Here is a 12,503-nt window from a genome sequence, read left to right on the forward strand (position 1 = left end):
CTAAAAAAGGTACAGCTCTAACACCTACAACTACCGGAATTTTCCCATGAGTGATCCCACCACCCCCACCTATGCTGTCACCTATAAGTTTTGCCAACCTCCCCTTCCCATACCTGTTGAGGTGCAGGCCATGTCTAGTGAAACCCATCCTACTGATAGACTCCACCGACACCACTGAAATGGGACTCATGCCTTCTGTCATCAGCGCACCCCCAAGTCTCATGTTATTACGCCTGACGGCTGTATTAAGATGAGGCCGATCGTGACGCTGAAACAGTTCCACGAAATGCACATTCGTGTTGCCAGTCTGAGTGGCTATCTTTTCCAGGTCACCATCTACGTCATACTCCCCATCCCTATCAATACTATTACCAGCCCCACCCACAATCACTACCTGATCCTCTTTAGTAAAATCCCTACATAACCCCCCTATGTTAAAAGTCACCTGAGCCAATCCTGCATTAGGCTTCACAATGCTGGTGACCTGGTACTCACTCCCCAAAACTTCCTGCAACTGCTGGCCTACACCTCTACCATGAGAACTACCTAACAGCAGAACCTTCTTCTTTCTCTTAGACTTTGCAACTGTCCTAGCCACCGTAACTGCTGAGGTCTGCTGCATACTTCCTACATCTACAGCTACTAGAGATTCCTCTCCACTAGACTCTGACAGTTGGTCATATCTATTACAAACACCAATAGTAAAACTATCTGAAAATCTCCTTCTCCTAGCAGATCTCTTGCCAACAGCCAGCTCCCATTTCCCAACCCCCTTCTCCCTCCTCATCCTATCTAGCTCCTCCTGTGCGTTTTTCAACTGCACCTGAAGGGCACAGATCTTACGCTCCTGCTCCTCTATCAACTTATTCTTGCTACATAACCTGCAGTTCCAGGAGAGGATCTCACCAGAATGCCCACTGGCTTCCCCGCTGCATTCCCCCCAGTGAAAATACTTCGAACAAGTCTCACACCGCAATCCACTACTCACGAACCTACGGCAAAGCCCACACTTCTCACTCATGGTAAAATTTTACAATTATTGAAACAAAAAAACAACTTTATCTAAGTTCCGCTACTACAATAAGAAAATGTTAAAAACTGACCACAATTATCACAAACTTGCTCTACAAGGGAAGTAACTACTATTATTGACAGTATTAATCAACAACAAATGAGAATATAACAAAATACTAACACAGAAAGAAAATCAAACGTCCAATGACAGTAACGAAACTGAAAGCAGTTCGCAAAAATTTCTTCTGAAGTTATTTCACCGGAAAACACCAAGAACACCGGTTGAAGACTGCTAAAGTTCCTAAATAAACTACTATACACAAACAATTAATTAGTACTTAGCTTTCGATGCGCCGCTACAGCTGCAACTGGTCAGCGCGGAATGTAAACACGGGTAACAGGTTAAGTTGCTCGATACGAAACACTCACAAATATCAGGCCACAACACAAGAAATGCAGAGGTGAATGAAGAAACCACTAATAAGTCACTTATATAATAAATATTATCACAAAAACAGTTAAAATATATATCTGAAACCTAACAATAGATGAAAACTTAGAGAGCGATCTCACACGCAGTCATGCGCTTATGACGTCACACCAAAGACCATCAACGAAGAAATAAAGCAGGCGAACCGCCACAATACATGTAGCCTACAGTTTGCATGCACCTTTCTGAACAACTGGGAATGTTAATCACAGTTTGCAGTACATTTATTCAATCATGACATTTGCTGTCAACAATCAATTGCAGTTTGAGAGTAATAGAGGTACAAGACATGATTAAGAAGTAGTGGAAATTTTTTAACTTCACAGGCTTTATACCTCCAATTTTCAATTTTTTTCCATGTTGGTACAGATGTTCCTGATGTATGTTTGCACTTTCAGCTATTTTGAATATTTAGTTTACTTTTAACAGTTGGAAAGGTAATGTATGTTTTAGAATGCTTGGCAAATTTTTACTTTCCAAAAGGACGGATCAAAGGATTTATTTTAAATTTTGCTTGAAGAATGGAATAAAGTGCAGCAATGCATTTGAAATGTTGATTGTCGCTTTTGGTGAATCTCCTATGAGTAAGGCAAGAGTTTACAAGTGGCATAAACATTTCAAAGAGGATCGAGAAGACATTGATGACCAGCCTGGACGCCCTAGCATGTCGATTACTGATGACAACATGGAAGCAGAAAAGAAAATCGTTCTGGAAAATCACCATTAGAGAGGCTTCTGACGATGTTGGCGCATCCTTTGACTCATGCCAAGCAATTTCTTTTGATGTTTCGGTGTGAAACATGTAGCAGCAAAGATTGTTGTGAAACTAATGAATTTTGACCAAAAATGACATCACACAGACATCACTCAGGAATTTCTGAAAGAAGATCAAAATGATCCACAACTTCCAAATAAGGTTTTAAAAGGTAACAAAATACAGGTTCATGGGTACGACATCAAAACTGAGGCCCAATCATCCCAATGTAAAGTACCTGAGGGGAAAAAAGAAAAAATTTGACAAGTTCGACAACATTTGAAGGTTCTTCTCTCTATTTTCTTCACTTACAGTGGGACAATGAATCACGAGTTCCCGCCTTTTGGTCGCACTGTCAATAAGGATTACTTTCTGGAAGTTATGCACTTTTTGCACGAAGCAAAGAAAACAACTAGAATTGTGGCAAAACCAGTCATGGTAATTGCATCACGATAATGTTCCTGCTCACACTTCACTGGTTGTTTGCAATTTTTTTGGCAAAAAAGGCAGCCATTGTGTTGTCTCAGCCACCGTATTCGCCAGACACAGTCCCCTGCAACTTTATTCCTGAGGCTGAAGAGAACCATGAAATAATGATGTTTTGTAACCACTGATGAGATAAAAACAGAATCGCTCAAGGACCTGAACACCATAACAAGTTCCAGAAGTGCTTCCAAGATTGGAAGAAGTACTGGCACAAATATTTTATATCTGAGAGGGATTACTTTGAAGGGGAAAAAGTTGACGAATAAATAAAGATTCTTTAAGAAAAACAAAAATTTACATTACTCTTTGATCACACCTTGTATTCACTCCAAGAATACTAGCGACCTGGCTTGACTTTGGGTGGGTAGCATTAAGTATCTACTGCCAGACAAATTGACTGGCATAGCCTGTTTTGTTTAAGGGCCATGAATAGAGTTCAGAGAACAATGTTAAGCAAGCGAATTCATCACTTTCATATGATGTATGCAACGTAAGCATCACACATCGGGAACGTTGTCTGGAGGCATTAATGTCGTGTGTTCCATGCTGAACTGGCATTTGGAGTGGCACCTCATGGCAATGATGGGAGCTAATAGCTTACAACCATTGTAAATATTATATGAGAGTTAGCTCACAACCAATGTAAATATTATATGAAAGTTGCACATGTATGTGCATGTGTGTGGTCATATATTGGAGGCTGACTGTGGTGGCACAAATAAAAGAAAAAAATAAGAAAAACATGCACGATCTACATGTGTAGCTCATGTTACAGTATTCACTTTTTGGAGCTTAGTACGCACTGTGATGCACTGTTGAGACTAGACTCCTTGTCATAATTGTTTCTTGTGCACTGCCCATGACAGACTTCTTCGACTTCTTTGCCGTGCCATGCAAAGAATTGTGTCCACATCTAGGTTTGATTCAAGGAAGGTGGAAAGGTGACTCATCTGCTGCACAGCTACAAAACCTTCTCTATTATAAATAAAGTAAGCTGTCCCCAATAATGCATTTTACTCTATGCATAAACAATCAGAAACCAAAAGTTTTAGACTGGCATGATTTCTCACTATGCAGTATTCTGAAATGACTGAAATCAACTTGATGTAACTTAATCAAACTACATGTCCCTAGCCATTTATCCAACAGGAGAAAGGGAAGTGTAATGTGGAATCCGAACCACATTTCATTTCTGGCTAATCTTCACATCACTGAGAGATGAATGCTAGGTTAAAGGCGCAGAGAAAAAAAAAATGACCCAGCAGCGACTAGGTCCCATAACCTTTCGGATTCAAGCCATATACTCTACCACTAGCCCATTACACCAGATGTGAATTTATAGCTAATGTAATGTTGGAAGGCAGCCCTATTTTCAGCTGTTTGGTGCATCCCCCACCATTAGCTGCTAGCATCCAATAAGATTCACTCTTTTCCTGAGTGGCTAGCCACAAGTTACAAAACAGACTGCGACAATCTCTCTCCCACATGCTGCGCTGTTGCTGTATTTTGACACAATGCAGTTTCATTCACAGAGTGACCACATTATTTATTCAGATGTCGATGCTACTTTCTTGTTGCCGTATAACTGTGAATGCATATTGTAAATGTTTTAGCGTTATTTCCAAATGAAAGTGTCATGTGACGGCAATAAACATGAATTTCCTCACAACCAACTTTAATTAAATTGCATGCCTTTGGAGTATCATCTTAGTTGTGGGACTGGATTCGTGATTTCCTGTCAGAAAGATCACTGTATGTAGTAATCGACAGAAAATCATCTGGTAAAACAGAAGTGATAAATGGCATTTGCAAGGAAGTGTTATATGGGCTCCTCTGTTCCTTACCTAATAAAAGATTTAGGAGACAATTTGAGCAGCCATTAGACTGTTCGCAGATGATGCTGTGATTTACCATCTTATAAATTCATCAGAGATTAAAATAAATTAGAAAACGATTTAGACACGATATCTGTATGGCGAGAAAAGTGGCAATTGACTCTAAATAATGAAAAGTCCTAACTCATCCAAATGAGTACTAAAAGGAATCTGCTAAATTTGGTTTACAGGCTAAAACACATGATTCTAAAGGCTGTAAATTCAACTAAATGTTTAGGGATTACAATTACGAATAACTTAAAATGCAACTACCACATGGATAACGTTGTGTGGATAACAAACCGAAGACTGTGAATTATTGGTAGAACACCTAGAAAATGCCACAGGTTCACTAAAGAGACAACTTACACTAATCTTCTCCACCCTCTTCTGAAGTATTGCAGTCAGGTGTGGGATCCACGGCAGATAGGATTGGTTGGAAAAAAAAAAAAAAAAAAAAAGGCAGCTCATTTTGTATTTTTGCGAAATAGCCGAGAGACTGCCACGGATATGATACGTGAATTGGGGTGGCAATTGTCGAAACAAAGGCGTTTTTCGTTGTGGCAGGATTTTCTCATGGAATTTCAGTCACCAAAATTCTCCTCAGAGTGTGAAAATACTTTTTTGGTGCCCATTTACATAGGGACGAACCATCATGATAATGAACTAAGAGAATTTAGAGCTCACATGGAAAGATTAAAGCATTTGTGATTCCTGCGCACTGTTCGCGAGTTGAATAGTAGAGAAATAGCTTGACAGTGGTTCTATGAAAGCTATGCCAGGCACTTAACTGTGGATTGCAGAGTAATCATGTAGATGTAGATGTACCTGCTTCACAAGCAGTCGAGGTGGTTTCTGTTCCGCATTTATAACTTCTTCAAATGTGAATCTGAAAGCAATACTTCTATTTTTGATATTTTGAAGACTCAAGAACAAACTGCAGAATGTCAGCAAGAGAACTTTATAGAGAATAGTAAACAAAAGTGTCAGAGCTGTAAAAACCTCAGGAAAATTTATTTTCATGTCGCTTGAAAATCAAAGAAATCACAGGAAACCTGTAATGCCAATAGATGGTTTTGACAACGATGTTTAAAAGCACTCCATGTTTGAAATGTATATAAGAAGGGAATACCCTACATCACAAAAACTTCCTACAATTATGCCTGACCAAATTGGCTTCAAAGGTAGGGCTTCGTCAGTGCAAAGAATTTTAAAATATGCTGGTTCCAAATATGTTAAGAAGAGTGTTTTTAATTAAAAGAAGTGACATACAAGCAGCACAAACCATGTCCATTATAAATTGATACAAGAAGAGGAGGGATTTCCACAGCGTAGTACCTTGATGAAACATGGGTGAATTAGAATCACTCCTTGAATAACTGCTGGAAAATGAGTGATGGTACTGGCGGTTTTTAAGTTCCTTTGGCAAAAGGTTCTCGGATACTTATTCTGCATGTTGTCTCTTCTTCTGGTTTGGTTCCTGAGAGTAAACCAGATTTTAGGTGTAAGAAAACAGAAGTGACTGCCATTCGGAAAAGAACACATTGTCACTTTCAAGAAGTGATTCACTGAACAATTCTTCCCATACTGAGCTTCGAAATTCATCATTGTAATTACCATGCCAGTTATCATTCAGCTTTTACAAAGAAATGACCAAGTGTGAGTGCCAGGAAAGGGAATATTGTGCTCTGGCTGACAAATAAAAGTATTCCGGACAATGTAAGCCGGATTCGTGCTGAACTCCTGCAGCTCATAATTTATAAAAGTTACGTAACAGAACGTACAAATTTTACTTCCTTGCATGTGAATGTGGTTACACAGTTTGGTTTTTACCCACATATTACTGTCAGTATAATCCAACAGAATTAATTTGCACACAGATTACAAGCTATGTGGGGGAAAACACTCAAGAAAAGACACTGAGAGGCTTGTGCATGAAGCAATAGACAGCATCCAGCATCCCCCTTCAGCATGGGCACACTGTGTGTGTGTGTGTGTGTGTGTGTGTGTGTGTGTGTGTGTGTGTGTGTCACGCTGAAAGGTTTCAGAAATAACACTTTCAGAGGGAAGTGAAGATGGATAAAAGCTTTGAATGTATCATCCTAAATTTACAATCAGATGTTTCGGACATGGACTCAGACAGCAGATGGTATTATGCTGTAGACTTTGAAACAAAATAAAGTAATGGTCTTTCTTGGTTTTAAAGACTCATGGCTTAAAAACGTTTTTGTCAACATATAAATTGCATACACGTACATGAGAACTTCCTAGCTTTTACTGACTAGGGATATGTAGCCTGTGAAGTATTCAGACTATTATATTCAACACATTGCCCAAAGAGAAGTTAACCTTTTCCCAGCCTGTTTTATTACTCACAAGAATGCGGTTGGATAAATTCATCAAAAACTCCAGTATTTCGACATGTAAACCCCTGTCATTTTCATGGCACGAACTGGAAAATGCTCTAAAATGAAAGGGAGGGTTAAATGTCGAGATATCAGTGGTTTTTGACATTATCGGTCAGCATTCTGTCCAGTTATTCACAGAATATGGTTAATTGTTAGCTCGTTCTCCCACTGTAATGTCGAACGAGTTAGTTTAAACTCATAACGCCTGTTGACACCAAAAAATATGTTACCATACTGTCAATTTTATGATAGTCTTTTGCACTAATGTTTGCTACCAGTAATTCTTTTCTTACACATAGTGATTTACAATAAACTGCAGTAAAACATACACAAATACATGTATTATACACATCCAAAAAATTATTTGGACTAGAAGCAGTTGTCAAACAAAAATAATGATTTTGGCTTGAGTTTGAAGCTTGTTTTGTTACATATTACATTTTTACTTATAATATAGGTCAAATTGCAATAAATGGCAATTATTGCAACTATTTTTGATGATCTTGTCATTACAAAATCATCATTTTGAGAAAAATTGTACTTGACGTTTTCACAAAGCTGTATCAACTGTTCTGGCCTTCTGACCTCACACAGACAACTGCTGTGGAGCAGTGGACACAACCTTACAACTCACAAGACAAATTACTCTCATGTACATGAATGATAGAAATCTGTTTTAAAATGTATTATTCCCTTCACATGGAACAACTTCTCCTTTTAGGGGAAATCAGAGGCACGGCCATGTGCACCTACATGGCACCCTCCTAAGCCAACCTATTCACTGACAACTTACAGGAAATCTTCCAAGTATCTCACAAACCCAAACACTTTACCTGGTTCAGAATCACTGATAACATCATTATCTGGACACAAGACCAAGACACCCTATTCTCACTCTTTACAGCCTTAATGACTCCTCCACTATTTGCTTCACCTGGTTCACCTCAGCCAAATGAACCATCTTCCTGGACATAATACCTCCACTTATTTGATGGCCCTATCCTTACTTCCATTCATATCAATGCCGCTAACCATGAAACATACTTTTATTTTTACAGCTGTCATTCTTAACACACCAAAAAACCACTCCCATACAGTCTGACCAAACATGGATGATGTATGTGTAGTGATGAGAATTCCCTTGCGTATTATGCTGCAAGTCTCATCAAGGCCATTACAGACAGGCACTACCCCAAAACCTACTCTGCAGACACAATTCCCACACCATATCCCTCATACATACTCTAACGATTTGACAACTAAAAGTGTGTGAAGTATACATGCTAACTTCCCACTTCTCTTATACGAGTCGACTTACTTGGTGTACACAGCCGATCTTCTTCACTGGATAGCTGGCTTCTGGAATCTCTACATTACACTTCTTGTTAAGTCACTTGTATCATCTCACATTAGAAACAGATTTAAGTACATTTAGCAAAGAGTTAGCTTAACAACCATAACTTTATTACGCACAAATATTAAAATATGTCTTGCCTCCAGCAAGCCCAAGATGAGAGGTTTCTTTCTTTTTTTTTTAAAAAAAAAAAGAATCTCAATTGTTTTTCTTATTTATAGCAATGGTCACTGATACGATTAGCACAGAATAACCTAGAAGTTCCATGGTTCTTCCATATACTTTCACTAGAATTTTCATGGTTCGCCCGACAAGTACTTGTCGGTGCCGTTTGTCCGCCGCATCTACCTTCAGCTCGTGACTGATTTCACACCTCCACACACAGAAACATGTGACGCGCAGTAGGTAGGATTCCAGCATTCCACTCTCACATCTAAAACATCGTGTGTTCGAGATGGTAGAAGACTGACTGGTTCTAGAATTTACGCATAAATTCTCGAAACACTACAAGACCCGATCTTCCCACTACCCTTAAGAATTTGCTGCAAAGGAACAACCCTTCCATCATCCAGCATCGTCCCAGAATGCAACAACTGAACCATATCCTGCGCCAGGATTTCGACTGTCAATCATCGTGCCTGGAAATGAGGAACAAAAATTCTCAAACCTCCTAAAGTGGAATCCAGTGTTCACCCGATGAATGCAATAATCCTGTCCATTCCTATGCCACACCCATTCCCAACCCCTTGCCACATGGGTTATATACCTGTGGAAGACCCAAGTGCAATATCTGCCCAATCCACCCACCCTGCACATCCTACTCCAGTCCCAAGCTTATCCTATCTGATTAAATGTGGGGGTCACCTGTGAAAGCAGCTATGTTAAAACCAGCTCTGGTGCTATTTATGCATTACATTTTATGTGTGCATTACCATCATCAATCAAGTATCCACCCAAATGAGTGGCCAACATGAAATTGAGGCCAAGAGCAGGTTTGACCACCCAGAGGCAGAACATGTTGCTGAGCACAGCATGCTCATTTTCAACGGCTGCTTCACAATACATGTCATCTGAATCATCTCTCCATCCACCCCCAACACCAGCTTTTCTAAACTACACAAATGGCAATTATCCTTGCAAGATATCCTTCATTCCCATAATCCAAATGGCCTCAATCTTTGACAGTCCCCTGTCCCATATACAGGGTGTTTCAAAAAGAATATACATATTTCGAATCATATATTTATTAAACTTTAACACACATGAATATTAAACTTTATATACATATTTATGAACCTCTCAAGTTCAGATTACAAATGTTCAATATGTCCTCAATCAGCAACACAAACAATATCACGTCGATACTCAAATTCCTCCCATACTTGGGCAAGCATGTCCTTCATCACTGATGTTACAGCAGTACAGATTCGGTTCTTCAACTCTTCCAGGTTCTGTGGGAGTGGTGGTATTTGTACATGAATGTTGTCTTTAACGAAACCCCATAGCAAGAAGTCAGAGGGTGTCAAATCCAGCGGCCTTGGAGCCCAAATGAGACATGGTAAGTTGCCAGCTCCTTGAAGACCAATCTAACGGTTCAGTAGCGTTTCATTCGGACATTCATGCACTTGGCGACTCCAATGAGGGGTTGCCCCATCTTGTAGAAAAATGAAGTTGTCTTCGAGCAGCTTTGGAAACAACCAGTTTTGTAACATAGGAAGATACTACCGACCATTAACCATGTTTCCATCAAAGAAGAATGGGCCATAAACAGGTGATTGGAATATCACACAAAACACATTGACTTTGGGCGAATCTCGTACATGTTCAATGGCTGCATGTGGGTCCTGTGGGCCCCAAATTGGAACATTGTGTTTCTTAACCTGACCACTAACACGGAAAGTCACTTCATAACTGAACAAGATGCGCTGTGCGAAAGTGTTATCACTGCCAATAGCATCAAGAATCTTGTTACAAAATGCCACATGTTTATGTTTGTCATCAGTACACAGAGCTCGTAACAGCTGTAACTTGTATGGCTTCACAAGCAACCAATGTCTCAAAACATGCCAAATTATTGTTGTAGGCAGTTTTAACTCCTGACTGGCATGTCAAGTTGAATTTTAAGGACAGCATTGGAAAGCATTTGAATTTGTGCAACATTTTCTTCAGGAACACGAGGGTGGCCAGGACTCCTTCCTTTACACACACATCCTGTGTCTAGAAACTGTCGATACCTTCTGTGAATGTTCCACTCATTCAGAGGATCAATTTGGTACCTCAACCTGAAATGTCTTTGCAATGCCATCAAGGAATTGTACTTTCCAAACTCGAGAACACAAAATGATTTCTGCTGCGGAGTAGCCATTTTATACATAAGATGGTTACCAAGCAAAACAGAAGACAACTGACACCTTGTAGTGGTTATTAATATAAACTAGACTATGTATTCATTTCTCCAATAGTGTAGCCGAGGCACAGCTACCGATAGTTTAGACAAAATATACTTTGTAGTACATATATTGTAGTGATTCGAGAATATGTGTGTGTGTGTGTGTGTGTGTGTGTGTGTGTGTGTGTGTGTGTGTGTGTGTGTGTGTGTTCGTGTATTGTCTAATTCCGATGAAGGCCTTTTAGGCTGAAGCTTACTTGTTTGACAGCCTTTTTGTTGTGCCTATTGCAACTCAGCACCTCCACTACATGATGAGTAGTAATCTACCATTTTCATAATACTGAAATGAGATATGAGATGAATTAGAAGACTGTGAAGCTCCCAGTCAATAAGACAGAGCACAACAATTGCAGGAGTCCCAAAGAAATGTTTCTGACTGAGTAAATGACTATTCGATCCCAGTTACCTGTATTTGAAGATGTAAGTAATGTTTTGGCACCTTTGGATGCTGCAAGCAGCAAATTTTACTGCTGGAGCCTGTTTATTGATGAGAATGTGATAAAAACAGAAAAACTGAAACAGACCACTATGCAGCATCGACTGTTTCTAAATTGAGGAGGCAAAATAAAGCAACCCCCAGACTGCTTTGGGCCAATTGGTCTGCTGTGAAGAAGCATTTTTTTGCTATAATTATTCACATGTACCTAGTGCACAAACCAAACATCACAGACTATTGAAGCAGTGTGCAAATCTTAGCTTCATCTTTACCTGCAAAAATCATGAAGAGAGATTTAGATTAATTTTCTTTAGGCTTCATATGAATCACAATGACAATTACATTTGCAGGGAGCAACCAAACCATGATCTTTTGCACAAAATCCAATCTTTTCATGATAACTACATACTGAAAAGCAAGAGCAGTTATTATCCTGATGAGAATTTAACAGTTGATGAAATCATCTTATGTTATTGGCTGAGGTTATGCTGGTTATGGTTATGCCAATATATTGGCATATATTGGCTGAGGTAGGCTTGCAAAGTTGCACTGCCCAGCTCGATGCAACTGTCAGGGGTCAACTTATCCTAACTCAACTATAGTCCTGCACACTCCACCAGGCAGTGTGTGCTGTTCTCTCCCCACAACCTGCCCCCTCCAGATTGCTGCCCATGCAAAGCAATAGGTGCATTCTGGTCCAAGCTGTCAGAGATGTGTGCATGTTACTTGTTATGACAAAGGTTGTGACAAAGTTAATGTGTAAGTGTCTTTTAGTTGTGCCTATCTGCAACTTAATGTGTCATCTTTATGGTAAGTAGCAATCTTTTCCTTACACTGTAAACAGCTGATGAAGGTATATGTCGTTTAATAGGAAAAAGACAATAGTGCAGATTCTGTAGTCCTTCGTTCATACAGCAATATTATTTACATAAGGATCATACATTGAAAAAAATGGTTCAAATGGCTCTGAGCACTATGGGACTCAACTGCTGAGGTCATTTGTCCCCTAGAACTTAGAACTAGTTAAACCTAACTAACCTAAGGACATCACAAACATCCATGCCCGAGGCAGGATTCGAACCTGCGACCGCAGCAGTCTTGCGGTTCCAGACTGCAGCGCCTTTAACCGCACGGCCACTTCGGCCAGCCATACATTGAACATGGACTGGTTTTGAACCAGTGTAAGGTTATTTATGATTGTTTGATGAGGGCACATTTGCTGCTGGCACAGTAGTGAA

The 12,503-nt window shown here is 39.7% G+C and overlaps 1 protein-coding gene across 1 annotated transcript in view; it reads right to left on the reverse strand.

Moving 5' to 3' along the window:
- LOC124616792 (guanine nucleotide exchange factor subunit Rich) overlaps positions 1 to 12,503 on the reverse strand; it is a 292,166-nt gene that overhangs the window by 43,793 nt on the left and 235,870 nt on the right. The window lies entirely within an intron of this gene.

The sequence above is a fragment of the Schistocerca americana genome, chromosome 5 (assembly GCF_021461395.2).
Source record: "Schistocerca americana isolate TAMUIC-IGC-003095 chromosome 5, iqSchAmer2.1, whole genome shotgun sequence".
Classification (NCBI taxonomy): domain Eukaryota; kingdom Metazoa; phylum Arthropoda; class Insecta; order Orthoptera; family Acrididae; genus Schistocerca; species Schistocerca americana.